This window comes from Zophobas morio, unplaced genomic scaffold, assembly GCF_036711695.1.
Source record: "Zophobas morio isolate AGI-343-1 ecotype UQ-CSIRO unplaced genomic scaffold, CSIRO_AGI_Zmor_V1 ptg000108l, whole genome shotgun sequence".
Taxonomy (NCBI): domain Eukaryota; kingdom Metazoa; phylum Arthropoda; class Insecta; order Coleoptera; family Tenebrionidae; genus Zophobas; species Zophobas morio.
In genome coordinates this window covers 4,461,708-4,481,896 of record NW_026972213.1, presented here as the reverse complement: position 1 = coordinate 4,481,896, position 20,189 = coordinate 4,461,708, and the positions used below count along the sequence as shown (strand labels likewise).

General features: G+C 33.4%; 1 protein-coding gene across 1 annotated transcript in view; it reads right to left on the bottom strand.

The window, feature by feature from the left end:
• Positions 1–20,189, bottom strand: part of LOC135144730 (dystroglycan 1) — a 254,797-nt gene that overhangs the window by 163,677 nt on the left and 70,931 nt on the right. The window lies entirely within an intron of this gene.

Here is a 20,189-nt window from a genome sequence, read left to right as displayed (position 1 = left end):
TTTTTCCATTCTTCAATGCCGGCCTCTGATTTTCATTCTTTAACTTTGCAAGTTATTAAACTTCTTACAGATTGTGGTTTTATGGTATTACGCATTGTAACAGATAACCATCCGTCCAATGTGGCTTTGTTCAAGAACTTCTGTGGAGGAACTCTAGAAAATTATTTTAATCACCCATATCTTCCTATGCCCATATTTTTATCATTTGACTATTGCCATGCCATTAAAAATGCCAGGAACCTTTTTTTTAAGTCATAATATGAATTCGACAACCGGTATTATCTCCTCGTCCTATTTAAAGGCCTTATACGGTTTGCAAAGAGGATGGCCTTTAAAACCCGTCAGATATCTTACAAAAAAGCATTTCTATCCTTCAAATCTTGAAAAAATGAATGTTTTGCGGGCTGTGCAGATAGATATTCTCCCCAACGGTTACCTCAGCACTAAAATTATTAAAAGAAGAGAAATATGAAGACTTTGTTGATAGTGATGCAACTATTTTGTATATGGAAAATATGTTCCATTTTTTCAAGTCCATAACATCTCAAGTAGAAGACATTACATTCATGCATTAGATAGCAACCTTGCCCCATATGTAAACATTTCAGATCAACGCCTCCATTGGTTGAATACTACTTTCCAAAATTACATAGATGATATGCAGTCCACTTCAGCCAGCACAGGATATAAATGTTTAAGCAGCGAAACAGCACATGCTCTAAAATTTATTGTAAAGAGTACATTTTTATGTGTCCAATTTCTTCTGACACAAGCTGGATTTTATTATGTGTTAACTCGCTCATTTAGTTCAGATGCTGTGGAAGCGACATTTTCGCATATTCGTTTAAAAGGAGGCTCAAATGATACTACTGACACTCGTGCAGCTGAATATGCCTTACGACAAATTTTAAGAACTGGAATTCTAAAATCTTCGTCATCTGCCAACACTGCAAGAACTTTAAGTCACATCAGCCGCAATGAACTCTCCCATCAAAGATCAACAGTTGCTGAATTTGCCGAAGAAGATGTAGAAGAATTATTTTTGCCTACGGATTTACGCTTTAAAATCCATTCCTTACAAAGAAATGAAATACCTGAAATGAATCTCTATTCTGCATCAGTAGCCTTTTTATCTGGATATATAATAATGAAATTACAAAAAAAAATCAATGTCATGACTGCATTGTCCCATTATTGTCAACTACAATGCCTGGACCTCTCTTGAAATTAATAACTCTTCAGGATCATGGTGGATTAGTGTATTCGAATGAATTTTTTGTGGGGCTTGTAAAGAGAATCGCCGATGTAATACAGGACATTTTACCTTATTTAAAAAAAGAAAAAACATGCGGTCAACTGATCAAGATTTTACAGCCCACTTTACAAAAACATTATTTATTGGTTTGTAGGCAGCACCAAAATGAGATCAGCATTATGGTTTTGACAATAATCGCAAAACCAGCTTTGTCCAACATTTGCCGAGAAAAGACTGATTCATTAAAAAGAAAACTAATTTTAGATCACAAAACTCAAAGCAGAAAAATCTTAAAAGTATAAATAATTTACTTAATTCTTGTCAGTTTTATTCTAGTTTTGTCCATTCTCTTTTGTTTGTGGTAATAATTACTGTACTTTGAATGAAAAAAAAAAAACGAATGACAGTAAAATTAAGTGACACAAAATGTTTACTAGAGTGACGCTGACGATAATCGTAATCATTAAAAGTTTCACAAGGTGACGCCACTTTCTAAACTTGTCATAATCTTTCAAAAGCCGAGTGACTTGGCCTTATGACGCGCCAAGCGTCATGGATTCAGTTGGCCTTGATGTCAATATTAATGAATTTTTTTTCCAAAAAAAGGATGCGTTAATGGACGTCATTAACGATCTCTTTTTCATTAACGCACTCTTTTTTAGTTCGTCATTTTCACGGTTTTAAAACGTTGTGATCTGTCATGATATTAGACAACCAGATATACTCATTTATTTTTCTTTTAATTTTATTCATTTTACAAGAAACTTTTACAATTAATGAAATATTGTTATAACATAATTAGAATTATTTTTGGATATTCATCACAAAACTATTAAAACTACAATTGTTAAAGGTTACGAAACGAACAGATAAATTTTTTGTGTTGCTGACGTCAGGATTTATGTTGATTTGAACGTTTTCGGAGGTGTTTGAGGCTATGTTATTTATCAAGTTGATCGAGTTATTTATTTCTGTTTCTGCTGGCGAATTAGAAGGAAAATTAGCAGTGGCTGAGCAAAACAATTGTGTAGAGGTCTCGGGGGTGGTGGAAGAAGTTGCTGTCTCGTTACAAAACAATTGCTTGGCAATATTAACTTTATTTTGAACTAGTCTTCTATGTATGACTCTGCAACCCTTGTTGATTTCCACCCACCGTGTCTCTTTATTGCCGCAAAATCAGCCCCTGAGTCAGATAAGATTGTGGCTGATGATCTACGGAAACAATGTCTCGTATAGAGTTTTGGCTGATCTAATTTTAAAAATTGTGCAACTGTACATGGAATTTTGGAAAATGTGTTGATACCAACAGGGTTTGTAGTACATTTATTGTGTCTGTAGTGTACAAAGAATCGTGTATGTTTTGTATGGTTGGGTCTCAGTGTTATATACCGTCTGATTAATTTTAAAAATGTACTTTGGTCATGATCTACAATGGTAAAAACTCTTTTTTCTTTTGTTTTTGTTCTGGAGCCAGGGATAGTAACTAAAAATTTTGATTTCAAATCTTCAACATTGTTGGTTTGCAATTCTAGAAGTTCATGCTTTCTTAAAGCTCCAGCGATGCCGAAAATGAGTGCTACCTATAAAAGTTGTTAGCTTGTACAAATTCAAGTTCTTGGTCTTAATTTACCTTGGCCATTAAAAATACATCATTTGGAGCTTCAATAATAAATTGTTGTACTTGCCCATTCTCCAATATTTTTGATTTTTTTGGAACATGTCCTTCACTTTGTCTTTTAATGTACATTATCAATTTATGATAATTGCCAATGTCAATATTTTTTTTAGACGTAGAGTAGACTTCAACACTGAAAATTTTGGCCAGAAGCTCGCAATTAATCCTTTTTGTACGATCTCGGCAAAATACGGCAGCAAGACGGGCTCAATGTAATCGTTTACGTGTTACTTGGTACACCAATCGCAGAATTCAGAGTATGTTCTTTCGTAGAGATCTTTACTTTTAGCCGGTAATAAACTTCCACACGCATCGTTCGCACTTGCTATTACTGCAGCCGGAAGATCACTATTTTCTAGTTCCATTTCTCAATTTACAATTTACAACCGCAATGGCAAACGCTTTTTACACAATGAATGTCAACGTTTGTGATTCGCATGTCATTTTTTTTTCCAATGATAACTATGTTAACTGTTCAAAATTAAAACACACAAGAATGGGCAAGTTTGTGGAACTATGTTAACTGTTCAAAATTAAAACACACAAGAATGGGCAAGTTTGTGGTCAACGAAAAAATGTTGTAATAAACTCGTTTGTTAATGGGCGATTAATAATCTCCACTTTTAAAGGCACTCACTCGCTACGCTCGTTCGTGCTTTAAACAGTGTCGATTATTAATCGCCTTCATTAACAAACTAGTTTATTAAATAACTATTAAACAGATTTTTTGTTAAAAGTTAGAAATAGACTTTATTAACCCATATTAAATTTCGTGTGTCGGTATTAAATGGAACTCGTGGCAAGTTCAGTTCAAGTGGAAACATAAATCAGATTGAGTATGTTTTTGGATAAAACGACTTGAATGGAGCATACACAAATGTCATGAAACAGTTTTAGTTTTATTACATTTGATCATTTTTAAATTCATTGACGCATTTATGTACGCGTGGACATTTTTAAAACCAAATTTAACAACCAAAATTAACAAATTTAAAAGCGTGAAATGGGTTTCATTGGCCAAAAAATGGCAATATTTTTGATCAGCAAATTCTTCTAATAAACACTTTTATTCTAAACACGACCAGGTTAATTCTCTTAATTTATAATTGGTTGCATGTACTCTCAATATTTTAAAATATGTACAAAAATAAGGCTAGATGTATTAATATTAGCTTAACAACGTTTTATAAATTTTAATAAACGTCAGTTTCGACAATCCTAATACAATAAGTCTCCCAACTGAATAATTCTAATGACAATTAAATAACGCCCTTTTATGTACAAGTCTGCTAATGAATATTGTTCGCAATTTATGGCTTTATTTTGGTTCCAGTCGACCACTACATGTTGTCAAGTGTAACCACGAGTGTATAATTAAATCAGGTAACTTTGGTAAGTGCTTTGCGTTGAGTTAACTTCTGTGGTTTAGATAAAGATCAGACAACGAGCTTCGTTAGGTGGATCGGAGAATTTCAGGCAAAAAGTAAAATTAGAATCCATTATTAAAGTATCACGTTGACGCTTTATTTTCCGGTAATTCTGCTTAGGAATCTATTAACATCATCCAAAGAATTTTTCTAATAGTACAGAAGAGAGGACAAGTATAAGTTACTACTCCATAAGAAAACAACACTATTTGCAAACACAATGAATGGTTTATGTTTAAGCTTTAGATAGACTTTGTCTTGCAATGAAGCAGTTGTGGTTTCTCAGATTAATGCATATACAAAGGACTTGTTTGGATCTTAAGAGTTCGTTCAGACGTGTTCTAATGTACTTTTTGAAAACATTTTGGCAGGACAATTAGGCAGTGAAAATAAAAACAAAGCATATACTTTTCTAGGAAATTCAAATTCTGCTTCTATAATTTGTAAAATATTATGCCTTTGGGTAAGAGTTTAAAGATATGAGCCTGGTTATATTTTTTAAAATATCTGATATGTAGTGTAGTAAATTGTATAATACTCTGAAATTACTTTACAGTTTAGTCAAGCTTACATGTCAGTAGAAATGTTGTGTAGGTAGTTTTTATTTTATTTAATATCCCTATAGGGTCCACTATAAAAAAGTAGGTCCCACATTTTCACTGGTCTGTGTTTCTTTTCTAACTGTCTATCTGTTAGTCAGCGATTTTATGCGTGTACTTTAGTGACTACTCTAGAACAACACTAATCAAAGTATGTCTATTCATTCCAACCAACAACTTGATGACGTTTTCTCAACAGTGTGTGAAGAAAAACCTAACTAGAATGTTCAAATTAATCTGTTTTTAATTAGTGCTTTATTAACTCATCCTCATTTTTAACCTGTATGATTTTGGGAAAAAAAAAGATTGTATGACAAAACTTTAGACAACAAACATGGTAAATCGCTATCAGAAGTTATCTGTTCATGCCTTCCACAAACTCGATACATATGACTTTTTTTAATATGCAGGTGGTATCATAAAAAAAATTGAGGTATGAAATTTTCTAATTTATATGAAACTGTTACTATTTAATTGTGCATCAGTTCAGTTCAAATAATACAATACTATTAAAATAAATAACATAGTTTTTCTTAATTTCAGAAATATGCCTACATAGAAGGGCGGGAAGATAAGCTCCAGGTGAGATAACCAGTAGGTATTTTGAATTCTGTTAAACACAGTTATGCAAAAAGAAATCTATATTTGCCGCGGAGATCTTTAAGATATGCAGGAAATATGTCCGTTTTCGCAATCATTAAACTTTTTGTTTGAAAACTTTTCTAAACCTTTATCCCGTTTTATTCAACGGATACGATTTTTGCCTTTATTAACTTTGTTGCCGTGTCATAAATCAGGCGTGCTGTGATGCGGCGGTCTCGCACTTTGCCGAAAAATTCGATAAAGAGAAGAAGGAGATGATAATAAAGCGGAACAGGGTTGAGTTCTGGCAGGATCGTATCGCAGGATGGCAGGATTGGGTTACGGTCAATCCTGGAAGTTGTATAGGTGAAAATGATGTTCATCGAGCCATACACTCAGATTCGGTAATTTATTAGGTAGAGCTTTCGTATACAGTTTGGCCGAGCTTTTCGCCGTGGCTAACCTTTTCAGCACTGGTATTTACCGCGATCTGGAATTGAATTATCACGGTCATCTGTGCTGAAGCATGTTGTAATAAGCTCAACAACGCTTTTATACTTTAAGCTGTCACTTTAATAAAGGAGCGACCCATGGGTGATCCGTTAATTAATCACGAACATACTTCATGTAAACTAGTTGGAATGAATTCGTTTGAGCGGAGAATTGCGGAATGAAAATTAAGGGAATGCGGAAAATGCGCTTGGAATTGGGGATTCGTTCCGTTTTTTTCCTTAAGCGGAAACTTCTGTAAGAGGAGGGGCCTTTAAAGAATCCGACTGGGAAGTGCATCAAACGAATCCGACTACGGCAATATAAATTAAAAATTAGGACGAAATAACTCTTAACAAAGTTACGCGATTACTTCCTTAGTTATTCACGGAATAATTAAAAATCCTGGCATGGTAGAGAAAATGCAAAGAATTGTCAGGAATTCGTTTGTTGACAAAGCAAAGCTAAGGCTAAAAGAATTCAGGAATCAGAGGAGTCGTGTTCTTAGATGGATCGATGTAACTCCTCCATCATGTGTGGTAGGTGTCACATGTTAGGACCCACACGGAACACGTGTTGAATACAAAAAACGCGTGAGAGCCCGATTGTTAACAAAATGCTTCCACTCTACGAATATTTAGTGGTTTGGTCATCTTAAGTTTTTATATTGGGAAATTTCTACCGACTGTTGACAACACCATATTGGATAGATAAATATGTATACATGTTAATAGTTCACACAAACAGATTGACGACGATTTTAGTTGGTGTTCAGCAAGGCGTATGTGCTTCCAGAGAATTGAATAAAATGAAGATGAAAAAGCACACGGAAAGTTTACAAATGAAGAGACATTTTGAATAACGAAAATCATACCCTTACCCTGATTAAAAAACCACATGTACAGTAAACGTCATCAAATTTCACAATAATCATAGACATATGACAGACAAACGGAAACGCTTAGGACGTAAAAGCTAAATACTGATTAGAACAACAAAATGTAACAAGATTATCTTCATCAAAACGAGATATGAAAATTGTGATTTAGAAGATCCTGAAAGAATGAATAGGGAAGTAAATATTGACGACAACGGAAAATTGAGTATTTGCTAAAGCAAGGATAAAGGTGCTGAACAAAGAGAAGACAAGCTACAGATATCTTACAAAAGACGTAAACTGCAACGGTGAAGAGTAAGTTGTTTTTACAATTTTGAACCGTCAGAAGTTCTTTAAATTCAGTGATCAAAACTTTTCAAGAAAAAAAAAATGTTGCTACCTTTTTTCTAGAATCCTGACTGGAAACCAGCTGAGTGTATTATTGTCATCTGTCAACCAAAAAAGAGTCCACGTAGTGGATGCATAAAGATTTGCATCCTTGAAAATACAGCAAAAATTTAATTAACTCTTAAGACAAATCCTAAAGTTCCACCTAGCGACTTTTTTTTCTTAGTTTTATTCAAAAGCATTAACAACCACCTCATAGAAAGAAGTTTGCTTCCGTTGAACAGTTGAAGTATGTCCCAGAAAAATGTATGCAGATTTTTTAAATTTTCGTTCGGCGCAGGATGTTGTTAGTTGACGAAATGTTGCATCTGCTTCTAGCATTTCAAAATAATAAATTTGTTCAGGCACGAAAAGTAGGAATGAGAATTCGAGTGAATGAAGCAGTAAAAATAGGATTGAAAACATTCAAAGATATAAAGTCACACAGGAACATAACCGTAAATAATGAATTAACGAAAGATGAAATCAAGATACAACAAAAATCAAATAAAACAGCATGAAAGCTGAGGTCTCAAGGCAAATAACAAAAATAGTTGTTGGAGGATCACAATCGATGGATATGAACGGGAAGGAGGGAAGAAATTGAAGTTATAGATGAAAAAACACTACAGGGAAGGAAAGTACGTATTCCCTTAATGGGTATTTGGAAAGTGAGAGGAATAAATGGGAAAGAAGTAGAATTGGTGCAACAAATTAAAACAATGAATCCAGAAATAATAGGGATGACAGAAATACAGCAGAAAGAGTACGGCAGAAAATCAATTCATAAAGTAGATAGCATTTGGTAGTCAGGAGCCAAATAAGTCATAAAATCACAAGCAGGAGTGGGTACAATATTAAAAAAAACAGGATACAGGTTATTATAGAGAACAGAGACATAATGAAAGTATAAAAAGAATGGAATTATTACGGGACAAGGAAAGACTCCAAGAAGGAATAGAGGGAATAAAATAAATAAATCTGGAAGATGTAAATACATTGAGAAATGATAACAGGCTACTGAAAAATGAGTTAGGAATAGAACCAAAACATAGAAGAAATAAAAATGGGATCTGACTAATCTTTATACATATATATATAAAAGGCAATGTCCCGACTGACCTATCAACGCCCAGCCCAAACCGCTAATGATAAAAAGTTGAAATTTGGAGAGAATGTTTATTTTATACTGGAGGCATCGTTTAAGAAGGAATTTCTCGAAATTCATGCCCTAAGGGGGTTAACAAGGGGTGATAAAATTTGTTTAGGACCAATATATCTACTGTAAAATTTACATCGTTATGTGAAACCTGGTACATTTTCATTCTCTTCAATTCAAATAAGGAAATACGTATTTAAGCATTTTCGGAGATTCGACCCCTAAAGGGGTTAAAATGGTGTCTAAGTTTGGGCGGCTAAGTTTGTATAGGAACAATATTTCTACTATAAGTTGAAATTTTGGTATTAATGTTCTTCAACACAAATAACGAAACACGTATTTAAGCGTTTTCTGAAATTCAACCCCTAAGAGGATGAAATGTAGAAGCTAAGTTTGTATAGGAAAATATTTGTAGTGTATATTTAAATTATTACGTGAAACTCGGTATTAATGCTCTTCGACACAAATAATGAAACACGTATTTAAACATTTTCCGAGATTCAATCCCTAAGGGGTAAAAAAGGGTGTGGCTAAGTTTGTATGAGAAAAATACTTTTATGGTGATGTTTATTTAAACCTTGGTATTAATGATCTTCAGCACAAATAATAAAATATGTATTTAAGCATTTTTCCAGATTCAACCCCTAAGGGGGTGAAATGTGGTGGCTACAATTGTGTGGAAATATTTCTATTGTAAATTTAAATTTTTACGTGAAACTTGGTATTAATTGTCTGCAACACAAATAATGAAACACGTATTTAAGCATTTTCCGAGATTCGACCTCTAAGAGGGTGAAAAGTACTGGTTAACTTTGTGTGAAGAAATATTTCTATTGCAAATTTAAATTTTCAGGTAAAACTTAGTATTAGTGCTTTTAAACACAAATAATGAAACACGTATTTAAGCATTTTCCGAGATTCAACCCCTAAGGGGGTGAAAAGTGGCTTGTATGCGAAAAATATTTCTATTCTAAATTTTGAGATGATGTTTATTTAAAACTTGGTATTAATGCTCTTCACCACAAATAACGATATACGCATTTAAGCATTTTCGCAAATTCGACCCCAAAGGGGGTGAAAAGTGGTGTCAAAGTTTGGGCGGCTAAGTTTGTATAGGAACAATATTTCTACTATAAATTGAAATTTTTACGTGAAACTTGGTATTAATGTTCTTCAACACAAATAAGGAAACCCATGTTTCAACATTTTCTAAAATTCAACCCCTAAGGGGCTGAAATGTGGAGGCTAAGTTTATATGGGAAAATCTTTCTATTGTATATTTATTTACATTTTTACGTGAAACTTGGTACTAATACTCTTAAACACAAGTAATGAACACGTATTTAAGCATTTTCTGAGATTCAACCCCTAAGGGGGTGAAAAGTACTGGTTAGGTTTGTATGGGAAAAATATTTCTATTGTAAATTTAAATTTTTGCTTGAAACTTGATATTAAATTAATGTTCTTCAATACAAAGAATGAAACCTGTATTTAAGCATTTTCCAAGATTCAACCCCAAGGGAGTGAAAAGTGGTGGCGAAGTTTGTATGGGAAAAATATTTCTATTGTAAATTTAAATTTTTACGGGGAACTTGGTATTAATACTCTTCAACACAAATAGTGAAACACGTATTTCAGACTGTTTCGAGATTCCACCCCTAAGAAGATGAAAGGGGATGACAAAGTTTTTATGAGCAAACATTTTTTATGTCGACTTTTACTGGAAATTGTATTAATGTCCTTCAACACATTTTTTACTTGAAGGTTGCTAATAATGCTCTTCAACACAACGAATCGTCTACGCGAGCGAAGCCGCGGGCGAAAAGCTAGTAGATTATATTCAGCAATGACTTAATAATAAGAAATTCAAGATTTAAATCGAAAATGTTGTGAGTGACCACATGAAACCACCAAATAAGAAAAAATGATCCTCCGAATTCTCCAAAACATACATTTGGTCCTTCGAATAATAAACAAGAGAGGAAAAACCGATTGGAACTAAAATAGAACAAAGATGGGAAAATCTGAAATTTAGAATAAAATAGGTGTCAAAAAAAGCTGTAGGATAAAAGAAATAGAAAATAATAATAGAAACAGAACAGCATAGTGATCATAAGAAATAAAAGTAGCGATGAGACAAAACAAAAATAATAAACGTTGGAAAAAGATGGAAAAGAGATTTAACAAGAACCCAAAATGATTACGACAGATACAAAAAAACAAAAGAATAAAGGTAGAGAATTTAGTAAAACAAAGTAAACAAACGACATTCAGCTCTCATACTGGAAAGTAGAAGGAGAGTAGGATTAAGGAAGTCTCTGAAGTGCAGGAATTTATGTGAAAAAACAAAATAATGTAGCTTTGCTTTAATGCACCCCTTGAACTTCTAGAGGACACTCTGACGGAAGAGATAAAACCGAATGTATTAACAATATATACCTGTTAATAAAAAGAAAAAACGATGTCATACACGAAGACTACGGATGGAAGATATTAAATTTTACGTTGAATGGGTTCGATAAATTCAGCTTAGTTAACTGTAATATGTATTGTCCTGTTGATCTATACTAAAACTTGCACCGTTGTCTGGAACGAACAGCGAAATTTTGATTAAATATCTGATCCAATTATTTAAAAAAATACATATTATATTTTCCCCTTTTACCTGGTCGATACTGAAAATACCTCTATGTGTTTTAAAGTTTGCGTTTTCACCACCTTCATTAAACATGTCACAGATATTTAATCTTGATGAGATTTTAATCTCTTTACGTACAGTATTTATCACTCAAATAAGTATATACCGCATTGTTTCAAGTTCATTTGTTCTAAAAAGGATCGATAACATTTCAAGAAATTCAAATCATAAATAAATAAATTGGGGAAGACGTACACAATGAAGTCACAGGCTAAACTATGAACATTGTTGAATGTATCTCGTTATTTATTTTTATAGACAAAAACTGAAACAACACTAATTTTCCAAAAGTACACACACATTTTCCATGACATTTTTATCAGTCCCGTACTTGAGATGTTCTCGTTTCCTTACTTATCGAAATTTTTTATTTATATTTTGAAAATAAGACGTTTCTTGATTTTTTTCCAGATAATGCTGCCTTTTGGAACTGCATCGTCCTTGCAGACGAGTGCGCAATTATTTATAGACACCTTCGAGTTGGATTAATACCGACTTCAAAGGGTCTAAGAACACTCTAATGAGCACTTTTTCCGTGCCGTGGCTGGCAGCTAATATTAGTAAAACTGGAATAAATCTATTACACAGATTAATTAGATTCAATTAAACAGCTCCAGAAGTGGTAGTTCTTGTTAACCTCCGTTTCGAGGTGTTTGTTCTGGTCCATAAGATTTAAGAGCTCACGTCATGTAGTTAGGCTTGGTTTAAAGTGTCACGTTGTGCAAAAAATGTGCAGGCAACACATCATAGTCATTATCCTCAACTCGCAAACTACACAATTTGTTAGTCTTTCGAGTTCACCTCGTCCCAACTCCTACATATTAATGTCACGTGCCCACGATGCCATCTACGACGTTGATTTGTGAACTTCCGGCAGGGTTCCGCATCAATCATCACGACCAAAAGGTGCCAAGTTTCCGCTGCTTCGCTTCATTTTTTAATGCAGATGCAATGATTTATGTAAATCCATGTGATCGCCGAGCTCAATCGGCAATTGTTCATGAAATAATAACGCCCTTGGCACTGTGCCACTACAGAGTTAAATGTACAGAAATCCCCACTAATTATATTATTAGATCTAGTGTTTTTAGAAAATTAGAGTCAAGGTATTTACTTTAAGTGATTTTTTAAAACAACTTTAACTTCAATGAAATAAAAAAATTTCTGCTTCACTAAAATAAAATATGTACAATAAAAAGTAGCAAAATGTAACATCACATCATTGTTGGAAATTTTAAACCGGATTTTTTTGGAAACACTACACATACAAGTCGCCACTCATTTGAACATAAATTCAGGTTTTCAGCGAACATTTGGGAATTGCGAGTGGTGTGGTAAAAGAAAATTCGAATTAATTGGACATGGTTGATGAAGATGTGAACAAGCGTGTTTATTTAGGGGAACATACTGATGGCTTTTTGTTCCGTAATGATCGATTAATAATTTATTGAGTTGGGATTTGCGGTTGCTGGGGTTTGTCATTATGTTACGGTCATAATTTCCAGCGGTCATTCGCAAGTTGAGATTAGATAAAAGCGGCGGTAACCGATTAAAATTAACTGTTGTCGGTAACTCATCTAATGCTAGAACAGATGCGTCGTCATGCTTTCAATTTTAGGAGAAAACAAACAAAAATGAATGCAATATAAATAATTTATGTGTTTACTAGTCATTATATAGTGTATCAGTTACTGTGTTTTCAGTAGTTTTGTTCAAAGAAATGCAAACTGCAAATTTATGTTGAGTAAATATAGTGTTAATAAAACATCAATTTCACCAATAATTAAACAAATATTTGTTTTTAAATGACTATTATAATAAAGTAAATAAGCGTTGAACATACTGCTGAATGGTGATTCGTTTTTGAAGCACAGGATATATGTAGACGTAAATTTAAATAAACGGTAATATTTTGTCTCTGCAGCTATTGTTGTTGTATTGAAGAACATGCAACAGGATTTCTTGTCCTGTTTGCTTCAGTGACACAGTTTCATTTTGCGTATAATACAGTGTTGTATTTTCCGTTTCTGGTGGAATTCTTTGGCATTTGCTATTGTTAACAGTATCATGACTAAAAATAATCAAAAACTAGCCGAATTGTCAGTAAGTTAGACACCAGTCTTATGGGACGGAATGCACGAACATGGCTTGAGTTTGTCTTAAATAATTCCCGTTTTTCAAAGCAATTTTTTTTGTTTCGTGTAATAATCCACACTATAAATACTTATTAAGTTTTTTGAAATTCATTCTACCGTTGTTTAAGAACAACTAAACAAAAATAAAGGAAAGGTTAGGTCAGGTCTGTTACCAAACAACTAGGGGAACAAATATTGCCCTTTATTTAAATTTCCATATATATAAATGTCCCGTGTATTAGATACGAATCACTACCCGATATGTATAATAATAATTATAATATAAAACCTATAGTTTCTTCTCTTTGTCTGGTATTATAACTTATAGTATGCATATAAATTATACCCGGTTTTGAACTTCAATCGATATACTGGTTGTGTATTAACTTCATCTAACATGTTCACCGGCTTGTTAATTTGAGAAAGCTCGTGTTTTCTTACTTAATCAACCTTTATATCACAAATTGTGGTTCAAATTCGACCTTTGGCCATTAATTCACTCCTGTAGTTACAGAGGATCCAACAAAGGAGCACCCAACATAAAAAACACGAAGCACATACTCCGTCTGAAAATTAAGGGATAAAAATAATACACCAATTATAAAGTAAATATCCCTCTTTAACTTTTTCTTTGCCTTAATTAAGTTAATAACTTTAGTGCGTGAGGTTGAATTATATTTTTTAAGAGAACTCCTATAAGTTAAATTAATGATACTTAGGTATGCAATATTAATTAAATATATAAGTTAAATATTAAAACGTGGTACGCGTTGGCTTCAAATGAGTTTTTTTCTTACAAAATTTTGTTTCAATGCTTATGATTACTGTAAAAGGTCTCCAAGATTTCAAAGCATTCGGTTTTGCAGTTTCAAAATTAAATTGCAAAATGTTATAATTTTTTTTCCAAAAATCCCGATTTCTCGGCGAACAACTCAACATGGATTCATAAACTACACGTGTGGGACTATGTTATTTTATACAGTTTAAGATACATTTACTATCTACAAATTTACAGTCCCGGTTTAGGAACAGTAAGCATTAACCATAGATCTATTTCGTTATCTGTGCAAAACACCATAAGAATTCACGTTTCGAAAACTTTTAAACTTATGACAACCAAGGGGGGTGTCTACATACACAAATACTCTCAACAAATACAACAACAAATCTTGCAATCTTTAGTCAGTACATTTGCGAAAGCCTCGACACTCTTCATCGCATCGGCGTTGTGTATACTGACTTTCGAGAAACACTCGATTAAATTGATTACATTTTGATTAAAAAACTTAGAAGTGTAGGTTTCATGACTACTTAGTACAGATAATGAAATCCTATGTATTTGTGTGGGCGAATTCAATTTGTCTGTTCCGCGTCAATTACGTCTACATCCGGCGTAGCTCAAGGGTCCAATTTGGTCTCCTTGTTGTTCTTGATATTTATCAATGACATAACCACAATTTTTTCTAGTAGTTGTTGTTTGCAGACGATCTAAAATTATATTATATCTCTACATCCAATTGTGGGTTAATATAACCAGACATAAATGCACTGACATCTTGGTGTTCTTTAAACCACGCGGTTTCAAACTTCGATTAATGTTACATTTTGACTTTTGCTAGGTCAGATAACTGAAAAATATTTGATTTTACAATTATAATAACAACTTTAACTGAAAGACCGTGGCAAAAGATTTGGGAATATATTTAAGGAAGGACAGAAATCGTCTAGGATTATACATTATGAGAATGAAATGTCACAAATAGATAAAAATATTGTTTAGGTTCAGACGTCGAATCAAGCAAATGGATGAGCAGAAGCACAAATCTCTTACCAACAACGCGAAAATCGAGAGTGAAGAAGAAAATCTTTAAATCAAAAATTAAAATCTTCGCAAATTTTCGAGAAATTTATATAATATCGGACACAATTGTAAAATTAATGGTCTGGCCTTTATCAGGATAAATTTTAGAAGAAGTTCAAAATAGGGGTGTCACAGCAAAAGCAGTACTGTAGGTTTTAAGCAAAAGTTATTCAGCCATATTTTTACTTCACATATTTTTAAGATATATTTAATATTTTAAAGCAACAGTTAGAGCATATTTTTCTAAAAACGGAAAGGGAAATATATATGTATATTATTGTATATCCGATTTTACCAGTTCTGAAATTACAAAATAAAAATTGTCACCCTAATCCTACTGGACTGGTCTGCTTCCCTTAATTATCACTCGGAAAGTAAAATGGTTATAATGCAAGACTTTCATAAGTATTTCGTAGTCAGTGATCTGTGAAATTAGAACAAGTTGCAGATTTCCAATTCTTAGTGATAATGGGCACTTTTAGAGTTTTAAAATATTAGTTTTAATTAATATTCTGGGGCGGAAATGTATACCTGCGTAAATACAGTGTGTCTGAGGGTCACGGAAACAGAAAAATACCGTTTTACACCTTCTCAAAATAAAAAAAAATCTACTATACAGACTTTTTTTCGTAAAGGATTTTTGATTTTTCAGGCAGCAAATTTAGTACTACACTGTTTCTTGTCTCTAGAATACTTTCGGAAATACCAAAGTTTTCTTCCACAATTTTAGCACACAACTACCATGAAAGCAATAAAAAAGACGATCAAAGACAGCCACGGATTTTTGAAGATTTGTTTTGATAGAATTTTGCTATTGACAGACTAGCGCAAATTTGAAAGTTCGAGTTGAAAATGCAACGATCAAAGACAAATTTTAAAAAATCCATGGCTGTCTTTGATCGTGTTTTTCATTGTACTATCGGTACTAACTTCGACGTACTGAAAAAAAATTGTTGATATTGTTTTAACATCACTGTTGTCAATGATACTATAAATCTTGAATATAACTCGAATATTAGGGATTTAAACTGCTCGGACGTTGTCCAGGTGATAATGTCCTCGACGATTACAAATCGCATAATATTTTAAGTTATACTAGATGAATTTTTAAATTTCTGATCTAGTTATCGCTGTCCATTGCGTCACAAAATCACATTCGTTGTCTCTAAGAACATACAACTTGCATTGTGGTGGGCTGCCTTCAATTTTGCGTTTTAACATAACCTAAATTGCACTTTGTTAACATTTTCGCAAGTTCAAGTTACGACACACTTGCGGCTGAATTTATGTTATCAACAAATTCTTGGGAGACTAGATTAGATGTGAAAAAAATGAGCCTGTATTAACAGCTAATTTGTGACTTTTATCACCAACGTTCCATGATTTCAAAATAATCCTTTTTTTAACTATACTTGTGATATTCGTTGAAAGAGTAATTTGTGTGTTTGGAAATATGTAAATGATTCCAGAATACTAGCGTTGTTTGTTAACAACAAGAATTGGTCTATTCTTTGAAACGAGACACTAATAATGTCTTATTACTCCTCGGGCGTAAACTATGTCTGTCGTCTATCATTTTCTACTAACTGAAGATATAAACCTCCATTGTCTTGCTTAAGTGTCAGAACACGAAACGGCGGTCGCACGTTCGATGCCAAATTAGCCGTTTCATTTTTTTCCTCTCGCACATTTTCTTGAAAATATGAGAATATGCACGTCTTTATTTAATTATGACAAAAGTAATAATAATCATAATAATCACAACATTTTGTTCGATTGTGGATTAATAATAATTATAATCCTGTTTTGAGGAAACAAATTCATTAAAATCAAACAAATTTCTACAAAGTCAAATCGAAACATTCCTTCGTTGTTGTATAAACATAAACACTCGAAGTTAAGCATATTATTATTGCTGAGAGAACATTTTCCCCGTTGGTTTTCTGCTTTAAATATTCTACATTATCCTTACTTGTCCAGCGTCTCTTGGAAATTGCGCTCCCACAACGTAGAGGCTGTGGAGGTGTTATATATACCGCAAAATCAAATTTTATACTTTTTCAAAAAAGCGGAATTTGTTGGGCTTGTGCATTAGGCAATGTTTTTATTATCGTAACGGAACATTCCAGACTGGTGAATGGAACTCGTAGAGATGAGCACGTAGCAAGTTTCCTATAAATTGAAATTCAGGAGGCTTTTTTATTAAATCATACCGGGATGTAACTATTAGATTTGTGAGAACCTGTAACATAGGTACATGTAAATTACCGAGATGGATAATTTAAGAAAACAACTTGAGCAAAGTCCTTAAACGCCTGTGTCAAAATTATCTCTGAGAAGTCGTGGGTCACTAGACACATATCGCAAAGTTACTACAAAAGAGTTGGATGCATATGTACATACAAATTTTAGAATTTGGAGTACTCAAGACGCACATATTTTTCTTGACACTCCTCTGTATTCCCAGAAGGTTCACTAACACAGAAACGATGTTGGTAAGACTTTTTGCAACCATTCATACACCAGTTGGATGATGAACTTTGTTTCGGTTATTTCCAACAAGATGGGGCAACAGCACACACAACAGGTTTAACTTTGATTCATTTGCAACAGTTTTATGACAAACGAGTAATAAGCCTGAAGTATAATCCAAAAGTTCCATCACGTTCCCCTTATCCTAGACTATTAGATCTTTCACTGTTTTACTTATATTTTATTAAATACATCAAAATTTACTTTAAGTTGTCTGTTTTGTTTGATTACTCCTGCCGATACATTTAACTCTTGTTGTTGTGTAAGTGAGATCCATTTGTTGCAATTAAGTAAATTTATCTGCAATTGAACTGTTCAGGCGTGGTTAAAAATTTAAAATTGACAGATTTAAACGCAGACAATGCGAGCTGCGACACAATTTCATAGGTCAGTAACTTCAGCAATCATGATTATTTGCTCACTCGGTATACATTTCAGTGTCGCGACGAGCATTCTGTAAAACACACAAACACGGGTATAACGTCCGGAAGTTCTTGCTGCCCTATTAACTTCCGATTGTCCGTCTCCGTAATGGGCACCACTCCCATGTTAGCCGCAATAGCTGGAGACCCCACAATTGAGTAGCTTTGGGAATTATCTGAGTTGTGCATGGCTCGGCGACTTGCACCATTTCGTTTCACTGACTCGACCTACCAGAAAACATCCTCCTCTAAATTTCAGACATCAAAAAAGCCGTCCCTATGAAAAAATTCTTGGATGCTCCGTCGTTTTTTCATAAGAGAATCTTGCAGTAATAACGGGGTTATTCGAGAAATTCTGTCTCTCGGATTCCCGGAGGAAGTTATTTATTATGTATAGCGAATCTCTAGATAAGGCGACCAGACACGGTCTTAACATGGATTATCGGTTATTACTAATAATTATCTAACGATTATATTCTTGCTCTAATGCGTGGTTAGAGCCTGAGCCGAGTTAAAGTTTCCTGCGACGGCAGCAAAAAAATACGTTTAGATTACAACGTCCTCCAGCTGGAACGAGTCTTCGATTGGAAATGCATGTTTAACATAAAATTATTAAAAACCGTTGATTCCTGTCCCAAGCGGGTAATTTCTGTTAGGTAAGAAGCGATAATGTTACTGGAAACGCGGTTTTCATACATGGTTTAATAACAACCCTGTTGTCTACTAGTCTGCCGTACACATAACGCATAACGTAATTTGCGTCTTTTGAAACCTAAACTGAAGTGAAATTGGATTGCGGCTTCATTTCATCGTCCATTAGGTGCTTTTACAAACAGCACACTGGCGGTCGTGTAATTGTACCAGGTGGGACGTTTATCCAAAAAGTAGCGGTTTATAACTGAGGTCTGTTTAGGTGCATGTTTTGGAAATTGTAAGTAGGGGGTTGGCTCATGTTTTCAGAGTTCTTCCTGTGTTTGTTATTCAAACGCTTCACTCCGAATTTTTTTAGAACGTAACACTACAGTTTTACTGCGGAAACATTTCAAGAATTTTAGAGCTTTGTTGCTGTAAAATGTAAAACTTCTTAAGCAACACACGGTGTTGCCTAACACTAACAATCCGAATCAGGAGGATTGATAGCGAAGGTGTTTGTTTATATTAGAAAAATAATTTCATTGTCCTAAAAAGCCTCCTTAATTTCCTTAATTAATAGTCAAAATAATTTGTAGCTAATTGTATTTTTGGAACACTGAATCGTATGTCCATGCTAAATTTAGTTCATGTTGCAACATACAACAAATTAATAAAAACAATAATGAGTACCGTATACGCAACAAAATACATAGGAACTCAAAAGGAAGACAGGTACAATAATGCTGATTTAAAATTTGACCCTATATAAAATAAATTAATTAAAAATAAATTATATATTAAGAAAAATCACTACAAATTTTCACTACACAGGGCCTGAATAAAATACACCAAAAGGGCCTCTTTCGGCATATATTTTATCTCCGGTCACATCTACTGGTTATTTTTGAAAAAAACATTGTTAGACTGGGTACTGAACCACAATGAATGACGGCTAACATTAATTATAATTTGTTACAACTGCTCTGTCTTGATGTTCTGGTTTCTACAAAGATGATTACATATTTCAAATCTCAAAGTTTAAAACATTAACAAGTCCTGAAAACTCATTAACTTAATCCCCTGAGGAACATTTCTACAATCCATTTGTTCCCCCACTGTGTACAATTATTTGCGAAACCACCAGAAATTTTGTACGCCTAAAGCTCAGGTCGATAGTATTATAATAATTAAAAAAAAGTTTCGTCTCAATTGCCCCCGACTCTTACAATCAGTTTTTAATTCCAGTTCCTTACATAAATTATAAAATTTTATTTTGGAAATGCCATTTTTTGCAATGAAAATCTCAATAAGTTAAAATACAATAGACGTGGATTATCAAACTACAGGTAAAAAAAGGTGAACTTTGCGAATGTTGCAAGTGACATTTTTTAAAATAAATGTTATTTATGATGATTCACACAATTTTTCGGAGATTTTTTTATTTAATCAATAAAATAA